Raw genomic sequence first — 17,159 nt, forward strand, 5'->3', positions numbered from 1 at the left:
TACCCTAATTAATTATTTTATTAATTAAATAAATTAATAAAATAATCTGTTAGTTCTGTGTGGCCACTGCAGTGAATTATCAAACCCAGCAGAAAGGTGGTGAGTGCTGTGAGAGAAAGGGTTGGTGTCAGTGTTGGTGAAAGGGCTGGGGGAGACAGCATGTCTGGCCTCGCAGGAATAGGCCTTGGGCTACTGATGATGATTCTGTCTTCCTCTTGTGGGTTTAGAAGAGGTCAGAAGATGTGGCCTCCTTGCCCCTTTAGCAGTCAATAAAACACAAGTAAACATCTTTTTGGTATTTGCTTTCCGCAAAGATCCATCTCATATCCACAGTGAGATCTCTCATTCTGTGTCCTCTTCTGAACCCAGCTTGCATTTCTGAAAGTTCTCTGTCAACATACTGTTGCAACCACTTTTGAATTAGCTTCAGCAAAATTTTACTTGCATGTGATATTAATGATATTATTCAGTAATGTTCACATTCTGTGGGATCATCTTTCTTTGGAAAGGATACAAAGATGGATCTCTTCCAGTCTGGTGGTCAGATAGCTGTCTTCCAAATTTCTTTTCTTCTTTTACTTCTAAAAAACACTTTATAATTAGATTCTCATACAAAGTAGAAACATGTACAGAGCACCACGTCACCAGCAGGGTGGACAGTCTTCCTTCTTTCCTTCTTGCCCTATGATCACAGCAGGAGCAATGCTGCCTTGGCCTGACAGTTTCCACCTATGTGCACAGTTTTTCCAGAAGCAGTTCTATTCCTTTACTGGTGCTTTTGTCTTTTCCAATATGGGGATGAGGCTTTTCAGGCCAGTTTTGACTTTGCTTGCAACTTTTTGATCAGAACTCAGAAGAAGGTTGGAGAGGATAATGGTGCCCAAATTTACACCAGCCCAGGACTTCAGGTTCTTCATCACAACATTTTCTCTGGGTGTTTGGGAAAAAAAAAAGAACATTCTCTTCCACTCTTTTTCATCTTTCCATCTTGCTCTGTGAGCCATTACACAACGAGATGCCCTGCAGGATGTTCTGAAATGTGAAGCTCTCCATCCTGGCCACCAGGATGTAGCTCACCTGCTGCCAAGCTGGAGATGGCATTCATGGCAGGCTGGGTATCTCCAAGGGCATATTCCAGGATGTTTGTCACCAGCACCCACATAGACTTGTCCAGCACCGTATCTTGGGTGTGTCCTTCCAGATAGCTTAACAAAGCTGGGGAGATGGTCTCCAAGAGCTCAAGCTAGTAGATCGCAGTATCCTTCTTACTGTGAACATTTCCATCTCCTTTTTGCAGAACGTTGATTTCTCACACCATACGTGCAGGATCTCTAAGGCTCAGTAAATACAATAGAACCTTCTTTCCACGTTTGTCATTTACTATTTTTGACAAGGAACTGATAATTTCCAATATGAATATCTGCTTCAAGTGCTTAGTGTCATCAATATAATCAAATGCTGCCAGCAACACCAAACGGGAGAATGGGCCATTAGCCACTTTTTCAATGTAAGTTTTCATAGTTTTCACAATCACCTTCCTATCCTCAGGGGTGCCATGACAGAGGCAGTGCATGGCCACTCTGGCACCATCATAAGTTTATGCAAGGTCACCACAGCTTCTCAGATAACTTTGATCATTTCTGATCTCAGTTTTGGGGGTGCGTTGATAAAAATGTCCAAGAACACTTTATGCACCAATGAACCTCCTTTTGGGCCATTTGCATCAAAATCTGTTTCATTTCATCCATAATCAGATTCAGTTTTGCCGGCTCTGCCTCTAGTACTTTGTCCAGGGTTGGGTGATCTGTTGACTTGGAGAGCTGAAATGTGTTCCCATAGACCCTATTTGAGTTCTAAATTTGTGAAGGATATAATTAAGATCATATTTTGGCGCTTGGGGACTTGTTTTACTTGTCTTTAGCTTGAACTGGAACTTGCATATGAGTAGTAAATGGTCTGTTACACAGTCAGCTCTTGGCCATGTTTTGGCTGAAAATATTGAGCTTCTCCATCTCCTTGTTTCACAGATTTAGTCAATCTGATTCCTGTGTATTTCATCTTCCAAATTCCATGTATATAGCCAACGTTTATGTTGTTGAGAAAAGGTATTTGCAATGTTGTTGTTGTTTGCAATGTAGTCGTTAGTCTTGCAAAATTCTATCATGCAATCTGTGGCAGCATTTCTGTCACCAAGGCCATATTTTTTAGCTGCTGCTAATTCTTCTTTGTTTCCAACTTTTCCATTCAAATCACCAGTAATCATCAACATATCTTGATCACTTATTTGGTCAATTCCAAACTGCAGAAGTTGGAAAAAATCTTCAATTTCTTCATCTTTGGCTTTAGTGATTGTTGCATTAATTTGAATAATAGTAGTATTAACAACTCTTCTTTGTAAAAAAACCAAACTCACTGCTGTCAACTTGATTCAACTCATGGTGACCCCTCCTTGGGTTTCTGAGACAATATCTCTAAGGAAGTAGATTTCCCAATCTTCTTTCCAATGAGTGGCTGGTGGATATGAATCTCCAGCCTTCTGATTAGGAGTCAAAGCCTTAGGCACTATTCCCTTGACAGCATTGTATTTCAGGATAGATCTTGAAACATTCTTTGTGATGACAAATGCCAAGTCATTCCTCTTCAATTTGTCATTCTGAGCATAATAGATCATACAATTGTCTGATTCAGAATGGCAAATCCAGCCCATTTCAGTTCACTGATGTCTATGATAGCAATCTTTATGTACTTCATTTCACTTTCACAACTTCCAATTAGGATAAAATGTAAGTGTCCCTCAGGTTTTCCAAAGCTGTAAATATTTATGGAAACAGACTGCCTGATCTTTTCTCCCATTCAAGCTGATAGGATTTGTCTAAATTGCTGACCTTTCAGCTTTCAGTCAAGAGCTTAACCACTGTGCCAACAGGGTTCCTTGTTTAGCACACACTCAAATAAAAGAATGGTAAAGGAAGAACAAAAGAGTTACAAAATAAGACTTAAAGACCAAAAAAAAAAAAAAAAGAGAAAAGAAAAGAAAGGCAAAATGACAGTGATAATATTGACTATATTAACACTTTCATTTAGTATGAATGAATTAATCACTCTAATAAAAAAGTAAAGATTATTAAGTTGTACTAAGGAATCAAAATCCAACTATTTTGAGTAGGAAATAGAAATCTTTAGATTCAAAGAAACAATTTAGGGTTTACCCCTACATAATTATTATCTATACTTATCATCTTAAATAAATTCAATTTTCCTGTATGTTTTGAGGGATACCTGTGAGGGGATAACTCATTTTATTAAGGCTTTATGTATAAAGTCTAGGTTACTAAAAAATTATGGAAAAGAAAACCCATTAAGCAATAGCACACAGAAAAGGTCACAGTGGTAGGGAAGGAAATAATTCCCAAGAAGTACATGATATGTTACAGTTCAGACATTTCATATTTCTAACAAGATAGTAAAAGTATTAAATTTCATAGAAGGACATTTTTATTTAACATTAAAATTATATTAGTGGAACAATGTTTTGTGTAGTATGTTATGCCAATTGAGCTTGATGTCCTCTGCGACTATGATCCCAAACCCACAGGTTCAACTACTCAGTCCCTCTGGGTAGATGGCTGTGATCAAGAAGTGACTACAACCTTGTCAACTCTACTATACACCTGGGAATTCAGATCATACACATAAATTTATAGGACCATTGTCTGCCAACCCTATACCTGTTCTTGGATACACTCCCCACTTCATGTTGTTGTTGTTATGTGCTATCGAGTCGGAACCTACTCATAGTGACCCCTCCTTGGGTTTCCGAGGCAGTGTCACTATGGAAGTAGATTGTCCCATCTTCCTTCCGAGGAGTGGCTGGTGGTTTTGAATTGTCAGCCTTCTCATTAGCAGTCAAGTGCCTTAGGCACTATGCTACCAGAGCTCCCCCTGCCACTTCATAGATGTACCTAATAGTTCAGCCTTTCCACCCATCTATCAACCCAAATACCCATGTTTGCCTTCACTGACAACACTGTACTATATGTGCAAAAGTGTTCATTTTTGTTGTCTGTACTTCCCATGTACCTCTCTATGTCTTTCTCTTCCTCAATGCCACTATATTGATCACTCACATTTGGCACATTGTCCTTCTCTTCACCCAAATCAATACTTATCTCTGTCTATCTAACAATGTTCCCTCCCCTCCCCTCCCACCCGTGATAACCAACAAAGAAAATGTCTTTCCAAAGATAAACATTTCTTTGACTTTTACAATAACGGGTTAATACAATATTTGTCCTTTTCTGATTTACTTATTTCACTCAGCATAATGCCCTCCAAGTTCATCCATGTTATGCAGTGTTTTGCAGATTCTACATTATTCTTTAGGGTTGCATAGTATTTCATTGTGTGTATGTACCATAGTTGGGATATCCATTCTTCAGTTGATGGACACCTAGGTTGTTTCCATCTTTTGACTATTGTAAATAGTGCTGCGATGAACATGGATGTGCATATGTCTGTTCTTGTCATGCCTCTCACTTCTTTAGGCTATATACGTAGTAATGGAATAGCTATGTTAAATGGTATTTCTAGTTCCAACTTTTGAAGGAATTGCCATACTGCTTTCCACAATGGTTGTACCATTTTACAGTCCCACCAGCAGTGTATGAAAGAGTCCCAATCTCTCCGCATCCTCACCAGCATTTGTTACTTTCTTTCTTGTTGAATTTTGCTACTAGTGTGGAGCAAGATGGTATCTCATTGTTGTTTTGATTTACATCTCTCTAATAAATAATGATCATGAGCATTTCTTCATGTTTGTTAGCTGCTTGAATATCCTCCTTGGTGAAGTGTCTATTCATGTCTTCTACCCATTTTTTAATTAGATTGTTTGTCTTTTTGTTATTGAGATGTTGGAGTTTTCTATAAATTGTAGAGGTAAGTCCTTTGGCAGATATGTCATTACCAAATATTTTTTTCCCAATCTGTAGGTTCTCTTTTGACTCTTTTGGGGAAGTCTTTGGAAGCACATAAAAATTTAATTTTTAGAAGGTTCCAATCATCTGGTTTCTCTTCTGCTGTTTGTACCTTTTGAGTTATGCTTGATATTCTATTTATGCCATATATTAGGGCCCCTAAATTTGCCCCTAGTTTTTCCTTGAGGAACTCTATAGTTTTAGGTTTCACATTTAAGTCTTTGATCCATCTGGAGTTCATTTTTGTGTATGGTGTGAGGTACAAATCTTGTTTCATGTTTCTGCAAATGGATTTCCAGTTTTGCCAGCACCATTTATTTAACAAATATTTTCTTCCCTATTTAATGGATTTTGACCCTTTGTCAAAGATCAGCTGACCGTAGGTAGATGGATCTATTACTGGGGTCTCAATTCTATTCCATTGGTCTATGTATCTGTCATTAAACCAAGAATCTTCCTTATATATATATTGAAAGCAGGCTACATGCCTGAGGAAACACCCATTCAACTAATTGGCTGCTCATAGCATATCTCATCATGGACATGATTACGTTATTTCAAATCTCATCATTGGGAATGACTACCTCACAACTGCTTAAACCACTTTGAATCTCAGTCATCCAGCCAAGTTGACACAAACTTACCTATCAAAAACTTCATGGCTTCTGGGTGAATGAGGGCAGGAGGAGAAGGAGGAGGTGTTGCATGTATGGGATGAAACTTGGAGCCCTGCTCCTCATTCACCCTGGGAGTTTGGGGTCTGCAAATATATCCATGATTATAGTAGAGAATACAGGGGGGAAAGTTATGAAAACTTTTTATTCATAAGCAAATAACTAGAGAGATTGAGTCACTGAGCTCTGGACTTTAGTCTCAGGGATCATTAAGATCAATTGTCAAAACAGTCCACAAAGACAATGTCCTACATTCTAGTTTGGTGAGTAGTGACTGAGGTCTTAAAAGTTTGTGACTAGTTGTTTAAGGTGTGATAATTTGTCTCTTTCCATCAGGACCAAAGAACAGCGAAGTAAATAAAAGTTGTGAGAAAAAATTAGTCCACAGAACTAATGAAACTTGTGAACCCCAGCCTCCATGACCATGAAAAAGAAGTAGAAGACCAGAAGAAATAGATGGTGTTCAGCTACCACTGCTGACCACTGTGAAATGGATCATGATAAGAGGTCCAGGGAAAAAAATGTGAACAAATCTTAAAATCCTTAAAAAGATCATTCTTACAGGTCAAATAGAGACTGTTGGAACTCTAAAGACTATGGCCCTTAGAAAACCATCAATCCTGGAACTGAACTCATCCCCGTGGCTCAACTTTCAGCCAAATGATAGACCTACAAGGTGAATGATAATATCAGGGAGGTACATAATCATTAGCGCAATTGACCATATGAGATCAAAAAGGAAACATTTGCCCAGGGATAAAGTTTAGAAAGTTGAAGAGATAGGAACGAAGAAGGAAGAAAAATGGTAAGCACAGAGAGAAAATGGGAAGAGAGCTACCCCGCCCCCGACACATTGTGGGGATTGCAATTAGTCACAAAGCAAAATGTGTACCAACTGTTAAATGGAAAACCAATTTGCTCTGTAAACTTTCACTCAAATCATACTAAAAATATATAAAATAAATATAGGAGAATGCTCAGAATAATAAAAAGAAAATTAGGGGAAAATAAGAAACAAAAAAAGCTGTTTTCCCTTAAAAAAATTATAAATTATGGGATCTTGCACATACATGCAGATAGACATTTTCTGAAAGGAAAGTAAGCAATGCATACCTGTGAGTTTTGGGAGTACACAGTTCATTCCTTAACACTATGATAAACTCTGTGCACACAAATTTGGTAATTTATATGAATGGACCAAAAAAGAAAATACCCTGCCCAAGTAGTTTCTGGTGAATTCCCAAGAGCATTTAAAGAAACCACAGTGACACTATACAGAGACATTTTTAAGCACTGAAAAGACAAGCCTCAGATTTCCAAACATATTTATAAATTGAAAATATGAAGAACTTGTACCTATAATATATTAAAAAAAAAAAAAAAAAAAAATCCTCACTGCCAAGGAGTAAGACCCGACTCATAGCGGCCCCTCTTTGGGTTTCCAAGGTGGTATCACTATGGAAGTAGATTGCTCAAACTTCCTTCTGAGGACTAGCTGGTGGGTTTGAACAACCAGCCTCCTGGTTAGCAGTCAAAACTTGAGCATGTGTCTGAACAGAAACGTCACTGGTTGAACAGAAATAGTCCAGGAGATTCTGACTCACAGAAAGCTTAAAGGATAAAGTAGAACTATTCCTTATGGGCAAAACTCACTGTCATTGAATCGATTCCAACTCATATCAACCCCCACTGGGTCTCCAAGACCTTAAATATTTGTGGAAACAGACTGCCTCATTTTTCTTCTACATAGGAGCCGGTGGGTTCCAAGAACCACACTTTTGGTTAGCAGCCAAATGCTTTAATCCCTACACCACCAGAGTTCCTATAAGGTTAACTAAGCTGTGATATTTAAGGGAACAGATTGTCTAGTCTTTCCTTCTCCAGAGCCTCTGGTAGGTTCAAATTGCCAATGTTTCGATTAGCAGCTGAGCACATTAACCATTGCACCAGCCCGGCTTATACTGCAAATAATCATGTAAAAGGATGATCAACAACCTTTGACAGTTAGAATACTATTATCTGCACATTTATATATATCTGATAAGCCATTGTGGTGCAGTGGTTAATCCTCGAGTGCAAGCCAAAAAGGTTGGCAGTTAGAACTCACCAGCTGCTCTGCCGAAATAAGATGTGGCATTCTGCTTCTGTAAAGATAACAGCTTTGAAAATGATTTTGGGCAGTTCTATTCTGCTCTGAAGTGTTACTATAAGTCATAATTGACTGGAGGAAAATTGGGTTTTCAATATGCTGGAAATTTTTTGTAATAAAAAAAAAATCTCTCACTTCCCCACCCCCACAAAAATAAAAACAACATGACAGTTACTTTTTTTTTTTTACTGTATCTGAGTTAATGAACCTAGGATGTATGCTTTATTATTTTTTGGTTTTGTTTTTAATTGGTATTCTTATTTCAAATACATTAATTGCAAACCATAAGGCACTATGTCATGGGAACAAAGATGTAAATTAGAAGGAAAATCATAATTTCTGGAAATAAGAGAGTATTATATACAGTATTGCTATCAACTAATGCTATTAAAATAAATATGGCTAGTTTTGATCTATCAAGATTCAGATTCTCAATATGACCATTCTGCTAGACATTTCTTCCTGGACAGTGCTGTAGCTACATGAATCTCAGATCACCAGTGACCTCATCATTCTCAATAAATCCTTTTTTATTATTATAAGATTGAAATATCAGATATTGAAATGATATGTTTATTTGTCCATCTCCTATAGTACAATTCAATATCCTCAAAATCATGCCCTTATCATTTTTTTAATATGTTTTACCTATAACTCAAGAAATTACTGTCAAACCTAACAGAATTGAAATGGCTTCTCTAAGTAGATGAAGAAGAAAAAAGCATAAATGCAGAATGTTTAAAATACAACATAATGGCTGTGTAAGAGACTGATATAATAAAACACATACATTGAATTCAGCATGGAAAGAAATATAGTCACTGCCATTTAGTCAACTCTGAATCATAGTGACCGTATAGGAGAAAGCAGGGTTTCCAGGACCGCAAATCTTTATAGAAGTAGACTGCCTCATCTTTTTTCCCACAGAGTGGCTGGTGGTTTCAAACCAGTGACATATTGGGCAACAGCTAATATTTAACAACTGCTCCACCAGAGCTCTTTAAAAATATAGATATTTAATAAAAATGGGAGTTCCAGCAAGATTGCAGAACAGGTAGACAAGCCACAGAGACGCTCTGCAACAAAGTAATGAGAAATAAATTGAAACTGATACAGAAGATGATCCTAGAACCCTAAGTGTTGAAGGGAAGGATAAAGAAGTGAATTAAATACCAACTAGTAGGAGAACCTGAATGAAACAGTGAGTAAGGAGAAAAAAAGGAGCTGCAGACTGCTGGCTGACTGTCCTGAGGGTACGGCCATTTTGAATATTTCCCAATAGCAACCTAAGAATTGGCTCTGCTCACAAAAGCTGCATGGGCAAGGACTGCATTGGTGCCTGATGACCGGAAGGGAGAACAGCAAGGAAGGGGACAAGTGCATCGGTGGACTGCCAGTGGCTCCCCTGAGGGTGTAGCCATTTTGGATGTTTGCAAGCAACAGGTGAACCATTTTGAGTTTGTGCATATGGCATTCTTGCTTGGATTGCAAATTGGGAGTGGGGTCAACATGCTGAGAAAAACAAGGGCAACTGCAGTGGAGGTACTGACAACTAGAGGGGTAAAACATTCCCTTTGGTATTCTTGTGAACAATGAACTCTTGGAGAACATGGGTGTGGCCATCTCCTGCCTCCACCCACTGTCTTGACCTGCAGGGATTCCATCCTGGTCTATGACCTGGTAGGGCCTGGGTTCCATGCCCTGCCCTCCACAGTTCTGTTTTTGCATTATTCTTTTTATCATCCTCTTCTCTTGATTTATTTTTTTCTCTTTTTCATCCCTGATTCTTTTTTTCACCCTTTTCTTCTGTCCCCTTTTCCTTGTTTCCCCCCCTTTTTTTTTATTGCTTCCCATCCTTGTTTTGAACTTTGCACTTTTCCCTCTTCTCTCACTCTTATTCTTTTCTCTCATTCCTCTCTCCCCAGATAATGTGACATTTTTGTCTTTCTTGTTTTGCATTATTTTTCTTGTAACCTTCTTTAGTATATTTTGCAAATTTTTCTTCTTACTTATTGCATTGTGTGTGTGTGATTGCTCCACTTTGCTTCTGCAGTTTGAGATTTTTTCTATTTTTTTTCTTCTTTTTGGTATTTATTTTCACTTAATTTTATTTTTTTGTCTAATTACATGGAAGACAGCAACCATTCCCACACAACCCAATCATACCTGTGCCGCCTGCAGCCCCACTTACTGAGTGAGGGACACTACTTACTTTTGCACCAACTGACCGACAATAGATGATGGCCATTACCAGCTAAACTCACATCAACTTCTTTTTATGAGTAGCTAATAGAGATCTGTGCACACATTCTCATTGTCTATCATACCCACAAGGAGACAGATGGTAATTTCTTAAGTGCTAACAACTAGTGAATACAAGAACACAATACCTTACTCACACAGACACATCAAAACAAAATAAAGGACAAAAAATATCTTGCACAAATGACACAAGTATACAACTACAAATTAAACATAAATACAACAACCCTGCAAAGTCTGAGAGACAAGAGACCATCATAGTATACACAAAAACACAAGATAAAGTAGTAGAAACAAGGGACTAGGATATTAACCCAGAAAACATCCCTGAAGAAGAAGCATCATTGGACCTCCCTGATAAAGAAGTCAAAAGAATTATATTTGTGTACCTTCACTGGATTGGGGAGCTCTGGTGGCATAGTGCCAAAGGCATTTGAAAGCTAAATAGAAGACTGGTGGTTCAAACCCACTAGCCACTCCTCAGAAAGAAGATTAGGCAATCTACTTTAAGACAAAAACGACCATAGAAGACAAGGAAGGACATTATATAATGACTAAAGGATCACTTGAACAAGAGGACATAACTATAATAAACATTTAAGCACCCAATGAAAAAGCCCCAAAATACACAACGCAGACTTTAACAGAATTGAGAGGGCAAATGATGACTTCATAGTAATAGTTGGAGAAGTTAATAAACCATTTTCAATAAAAGATAGAACAACTGGAAAGAAACTCAGCAAGACGCGAAAGAACATACCAATACGAGCAACCAAATTGACTTTATAGACATCTGCAGAGCATTTCACTCAACAACAGCAAAGTACACATTCTTTTCCAGCACACAGGGAGCCTTCTCCAGGATAGATCATATGTTAGGCCACAAAGCAAGCCTCAATAAATTTAAAAATTGAGATAGTGTGAGGAATCTTCTCAGATCACAATTCAATAAAATTAGAAATCAACAATAGGAAGATCAATACAAAAAAAGCAAATCCTTGGAAACCGGATAAGACATTCCTCAAAGCTGACTGAGTGTTAGAAGAAATAAAAAATGAAATTATAAAATTTCTTAAAGCAAGAAAGAAAACATAAAATAGGAAAATCTTTGGGACACAGCAAAAGCAGCGATCAGTGTGCCATTTATGGCAATAGATGCACGTGTCAAAAAAAATAAAAAAGAGCCAAGATCAATACCTTAAAAGAACCTCTCCATCAATTAGAAAAAGAACAGCAATAAAAGCCTACAGTCACCAGAAGAAAAGAAATAATAAAGATTTGAGTAAAAATAAATGAAACAGAAAATGGAATAGAGAATAAAAAAAAATCAACAAGATTAAAAGTTGGTTCTTTGAAAAGATTAATAAAATTGACAAACCACTGGCAAATTTAACAAAGGAAAAGAGGGAGAGAATACAAATAACATGAATAAGAAATGAAATGGGTTAACATCACAACAGAAACAATAGAAGTAAAAAGAATAGTATAAGAATACTACAGAGAACTGTACTCCAACAAATTTGAAAACCCCAAAGAAACAGGCAGATTTCTGGAAACACACTACTTACCTAAACTAACACAGACTGAGGTAGGAAAATTGAACAGACTCATAAAAGAAGAAGAAATTGAACAAGTCATAAAGAAGTTACTAACAGCAAAAAAGCCCTGGCCCAGATGGTTTCATTGGAGAAATCTACCAATCATTCAGAGAAAAGTTGACACCAGTACAAATCAAACTATTCCAGAACATAGAAAAGGATGTAATCCTCCCAAATTCATTTTATGAAACAAGCATAACCTTGATACTAAAACCTGGTAAAGACAAAGAAAAGAAAACTACAGATAAGTATCCCTCATGAATGCAAAAGTCTTCAACAAAATCCCAGCCAATAGACTCCGACAACATATCAAGAAAATAATACATCATGACCAAGTAAGATTCATACCAGGTATGCAATGATGGCTCAGCATTAGAAAAAAAAAAAACAATCAACGTAGTCCATCACATAAGTGAAATAAAGGAAAAGAGTCACATGATCATATATCATTAGATGCAGAAAAGACATTTGATAAATTCCAACATCGATTCCTGATGAAAACTCTCAGAAAAATAAGAATAGAAGGGAAATTTCTCAACATAATAAAGGGTTTATATGCAAAACCAACAACCAACATTAATCTCAATGGAGAAAAGACTGAAACCAAACCACTTGAGAACAGTAACCAGACATGGATGCCCTCTATCTCAACTTCTATTTAACATTGTATTGGAAGTCTTAGCCAGGGCAATAAAAGGAAAACAAAGACATCCATGTTGGTAAGAAAGAAGTAAAACTATCACTATGTTCAGATGATATGATTGTATAGAGAGAAAACCCAAGAGACTAAGCAAGAAAATTACTGGAACTTATTGAAAGATTTAACCTAGTGGCAGGATGTAAGATCAACATACAAAAATCAGTTGGGTTCCTCTACACCAGCAAAGAGGTCTCTGAAAAGGAAATAAGGAAATAAACACCATTTACATCAACTACCAAAAAGATAAGGGAATAAATCTTCCAAGAAATAAATCTTCCAGGAAACAAAAGACCTATATGAATAAATTATAACCCACTACTTCAAGAAACTATAAGAAATCTACATAAATGTAAGAACATACTATGCTCATGGTGAGGAAGATTGAACATTGTGAAAATGTCAATACTACCTGAAGCAATCTAAACATTCAATGCAATCCCAATCCAAATCCCATTAAAATTCTTTGAAGAGATGTAAAAATTAATCACCTATTTTATGTGGAAAGGAAAAAGACCTGGGATAAGCAAAGCACTACTGATGAAGAAGAACAAAGAGCTCTCACATACTCAGATCTCAAAACCTATTACACAGCCACAGTTGTAAAAACAGCCTGGTATTGGTACAATGACAGACACATAGACCAGTGAAGCTGAATTGAGATCACAGACATCAATCCATCTACTTATGGTCAGCTGAAATCCATCTAATGGGTTAGAGATAGTCTTTTTCACAAATTATCCTAATAAAACTGGATATCCATTTGCAGAAAAATTAAACAAGATCCATTCCTCACACCATACAGAAAAACACACTCCAGATGGATCAAAGACTTAAATGTGAAACCTAAAAGTATATAGTTCATCAAAGAAAAAATATTGGCAAACTTAGGGACCCTAATTCATGGCATAACAAACTATCAGACAGCATAACAAAGAAAGATTCACAAACAACAGAAGATCAACTAGATGAATGGGACCTTCTAAAAATTAAATTTTCATGTGCAACAAAAGACATCTCCAGAAGAGTAAAAAGAGAACCTATAAAAAGGGAAAAAAAAAAAAAAAAAAACTTGGCAATGACATATAAGACATGGGACTTATCTCTAAGATTTATAGAAAACTCCAAGACCTTATCAATAAAAAGACAAACAGTCTAACTGAAAAATGGGCATAAGTCATGAACAGACACTTCACAAAAGAAGATGCTTAGGCAGTCAGCAAACACATGAAGTAATGTTTGCAACCATTAGGTATTATTAAAGAGATGAAAATCTAACCAAGAATGAGATACATTCTTACCCCAGCATTAACAGAAAAGATCAACAAGACAAATACTGGCAAGGATGTGGAGAGATTGGGACTCTATTACACTTCTGGTAGGATTGAAAAATTTACAACCACTATGGAAATCTGTATGATGATTCCATAAAATGTTGGAAATAGAAATATCATTTGATCCAGAAATCCTCTTACTAGGTATATATCCTAAAGAAGTGAGAGGGAGGACACAAACCAATATATGTGCACCCCTGTTCACTTCAGGACTATTCACAATAGCAAAGAGATGGAAACTGTAGAACCCTAAAGAATAATGTAGGCTCTGCAAAATACCACATAGTGTGGATGAACCTGGAGGACATTATGGTGAGTGAAACAAGTCAATCACAGGACAAATATCGTATTAGTCCACTATCATAAAAAATAAAGAAAAGATTTATACATGGAAGGAAACTTTCTTCGTTGGTTACCAGGGATGGGAGGAGAAGGGAGGCTAAATTCCTAGATAGGTTGAAAAAAAACAAAAATATCCTTATATAGAAATAAAAAATTATTAGTGGTTACCAGGGGTAGGTTATTGATGTTAGGTGGCGTCAAGTTGTCTCTGACTCACAGCAACCCTATGCACAGTAGAACAAAACACTGCCCAGTCCCATGCCAACTCCATGATACTTGCTATACTTTAGCCCACCACTGCAGCCATGTGTCAATCCATCTTGTTGAGGGCCTTTCCCTCTTTCTTTGACCCTCCACCCTACCAAGCATGATATCCTTCTCCAAGCAATGGTTCTTTCTTACCACATGACCAAAGCAGATGTGAGAAAGTCTGGCCATTCTCACTTCCAAGGAGCATTCTGGCTGTGCTTCCCCCAGGACAGATTTGTTAGTTCTTTTTAACAGTCCATGGTACTTTCAGCATTCTTCACCAGCACCTCAACTCAAAAACATCAATTGTTCTACAATTTTCCTTATTCGTTGTTCAGCTCTCACATACATGCGAGGCAATTGAAAATAACATGGCTTGTGTCAGACACACCTTAGTCCTCAAGGAGACATCTTTGCTCTTCAGTACTTGAAAGAGTTTTTTTTTTTTTTTTTTGCAGACAATTTGCCCATTGCTATATGTAGTTTGATGTCCTGATTGCTGCTACCATTTGTGTTGATGGTAGAAACAAGTAATATGAATTCTTTGACAACTTCTATCTTTTCTCCATTTATCGTGATGCTGCTTATATGTTCAGTTGTGAGGATTTTTGTTTTTTTTATATTGAGGTGTAATCCATACTGTAGACTGTAGTCTTCAATCTTGATCAGTAAGTGCTTCAAGTCATCCTCACTTTCAGCAAGCAAACTTGTGTTGTCAGTGTATTGCAGGTTGTTAATGATTCTTCCTGCAATACTGATGCTGTTTTATTTTTTTGTCCTGTTATGAAGATTTTTTTTGTTTTCTTTATGTTGAGGTGTAATCCATATTGCAGACTGTAGTCTTCTATCTTCATCTATGAATGTTTCAAGCCATCCTCATTTTCAGTGAACAAAGTGTGTCATCTTTATAACAGAGGTTGTTAATGAGTCTTCCTCCAATCCTGATGCCACATTCTTCTTCATATAGTCCAGTTTCTCAGATTATTTTCTCAGCAGACAGATTGAATAAGTATGATGAAAGGATACAACAGTAACACACTCCCTTCTTGCTTTTAAACCATGCAGTGTCCCCTTGTTCTATTTGAACAACAGCCTCCTGGTCTATGTACATATTCCTCATGAGTACAATTAAGTGTTCCAGAATTCCCATTCTCCTCAATGTTATCCATAATTTGTTATGATCCACACAATCAAATGCTTTTGCATAGTCAACAAAACACAAGTAAACATCTTTCTGGAATTCTGGTATTCTTTGCTTTGAGCCAAGATCCATTTGACATCAGCAATGACATCCTTGGTTCCATATCCTCTTCTTAATCCAGCTTGCATTTCTGGAAGTTCTCTGTTGATATACTGCTGTAACCATTCTTGAATTATCTTCAGTAAGATTTTATTTGCTTGTAATAATAATTCTACTGTTTGATAATTTCCACATTGTGTGGGATCACCTTTCTTTGGAATGGGTACAAATATGGATCTCTTCCAGTCTGTTGACCAGGTAGTTATCTCCCAAATCTCTTGGCATAGCCAAGTGAATGCCTCCAGCATGACATCCATTCATTGAAATATCTCAACGGGTGTTCCATCAATTCCTGAAGTCTTGTTATTCATCACTTCCTTCATTGCAGCTTCAACTTCTTCCTTCAATACCATTGGTTCTTGATCATATGCTACCTCCTGAAATGGATGAAAATGGACCAATTTTTTTTGTACAGTGACTTTTTATTCACTCCATTTTCTTTTGATGTTTTCTGTATCATTCAATATTTTGCCCGTAGAATCTCTCAATATTGCAACTTGAGGCTTATTTATTTATTCAGTTCTTTCAGCTTGAAAATGAGTAGGAGGAACGGGGAAAAGGAACACTTTTTTTCATGGGGCACTGAGTCTATGGTAATGGTGGTGGGATGTTTTGTAGAAGGATAGCTACAACTGTGGCACAACATGAAAAATATCATTAATGTCCCTAAGCTGTAAATGTGGAAGTTGTTCTGTTGGTGAATGTCTTACTGTGCACGTATTCACCACAATAAAAGTTAAAACAAATTAAAAAATACAGATATATAATAAAAATACAATTTTCATAGTTAACAATTTAAATAATAACAGATGGATACTAATATCAAACGTTTACTAAATTCCATGTGCCAAGTGATGTCTTAAGTTCTTTATATAAGTAGAGTATTTAATGCTCCCAAAAAGATCATGATAATAATAATGTCATTATTTTGTAGGTGAGCAAAAAGAACCACAAGGAACATAAATGACTTGCTCAATGCCAGTCTTTCAAGGAGAGTTAATCTAGGGTTTAAATACACATACTCCAATTCTAAAGCATAATTCTCAGCTAATATAATCAGACACATCACAAATCAACAAGTATAATAAATAACTAGATAAGATGAAACATTAAAAGCCAGCGTACATTAAAGCAATAAAAAACATTTTGGATTACTTTTTTTTTTTTTGGATGTACAAGTGATGTTTTCCTGAAAATTATTTTCTATTACAATGATCAATCTGCATGAAGCATGAAGGGTGTTGGCAACTTCATTTTAAATATTTAATGATTCCATCAAAATGCATAATTGAGATGCTAATCTAAGAAGAACAAATTCTATTATGCACAAAAATGGGTCAATACCTGCCCACTTACATGCTGACTGCCATACAGATTCTTTTTTTTTTTTCTTATTATTCATAGTGGACTTTGTAATTCATATTTGTGATTTATACATGGCATATATAATCCTCTAATTTGAGTTGGAACAGAATGGTAATCTCTGTTTTTGATATTTTTGGAGCCCCATACTGAGTTGGTAATATCCAGGAATCTTAAACAAATTATAAAATATTAGGTAAATACACTGTTAAATATAAC

At 36.6% G+C, this 17,159-nt stretch overlaps 1 pseudogene; it reads right to left on the reverse strand.

The window, feature by feature from the left end:
* Positions 1 to 729: 729 nt before the first annotated feature.
* On the reverse strand, positions 730 to 10,044 carry LOC103210063 (annotated as a pseudogene).
* Between the last annotated feature and the right edge of the window lie 7,115 nt (positions 10,045 to 17,159).

This window comes from Orycteropus afer, unplaced genomic scaffold (assembly GCF_000298275.1).
Source record: "Orycteropus afer afer isolate SDZICR_OR568_19922 unplaced genomic scaffold, OryAfe1.0 scaffold00568, whole genome shotgun sequence".
NCBI classification, from domain to species: Eukaryota; Metazoa; Chordata; class Mammalia; order Tubulidentata; family Orycteropodidae; genus Orycteropus; species Orycteropus afer.